Here is a 1,045-nt window from a genome sequence, read left to right on the forward strand (position 1 = left end):
GCATACCATATGTGTTTTTGTGTCATTGGGTTACCTCACTCAGGATGATATTTCCTAATTCCATCCATTTGCCTATGATCTTCATAATGTAATTGTTTTAGATAGCTTAGTAGTATTCCATTGTGTCAATATACTACATTCTCTGTATCCATTCCTCTGTTGAAGGGCATCTGGGTTCTTTCCAGCTTCTGGCTATTATAAATAAGGCGACTATGAACATAGTGGAGCATGTGTCTTTGTTATGTGTTTGGGCATCTTTTGGGTATATGCCCAAGAGAGGTATAGCTGGATCCTCATGTAGGTCAATGTCCAAATTTCTGAGGAACCTCCACACTGATTTCCTGAATAGTTGTACCAGTCTGCAATCCCACCAACAATGGAGGAGTTTTCCTCTTTCTCCACATCCTAACCAGCATTTCCTGTCTACTGAGTTTTTAATCTTAGCCATTCTCACTGGTGTGAGGTGAAATCTCAGGGTTGTTTTCATTTGCATTTCCCTTGTGACTAAAGATGTTGAACATTTCTTTAGGTGTTTCTCAGTCATTCGGCATTCCTCAGTTGTGAATTCTTTGTTTAGCTCTGAACCCCATGTTTTAATAGGGTTATTTGTCTCCCTGCGGTCTAACTTCTTGAGTTCTTTGTATATTTTGGATATAAGGCCTCTATCTGTTGTAGGATTGGTAAAGATCTTTTCCCAATCTGTTGGTTGCCGTTTTGTCCTAACCACAGTGTCCTTTGCCTTACAGAAGCTTTGCATTTTTATGAGATCCCATTTGTCGATTCTTGATCTTAGAGCATAAACCATTGGTGTTTTGTTCAGGAAATTTTTTCCAGTGCCCATGTGTTCCAGATGCTTCCCTAGTTTTTCTTTTATTAGTTTGAGTGTATGTGGTTTGATGTGGAGGTCCTTGATCCACTTGGACTCAAGCTTTGTACAGGGTGATAAGCATGGATCGATCTTCATTCTTCTACATGTTGACCTCCAGTTGAACCAGCACCATTTGCTGAAAATGCTATCTTTTTTCCATTTGATGGTTTTGGATCC

Source organism: Rattus norvegicus, chromosome 2 (genome assembly GCF_036323735.1).
Source record: "Rattus norvegicus strain BN/NHsdMcwi chromosome 2, GRCr8, whole genome shotgun sequence".
NCBI lineage: Eukaryota > Metazoa > Chordata > Mammalia > Rodentia > Muridae > Rattus > Rattus norvegicus.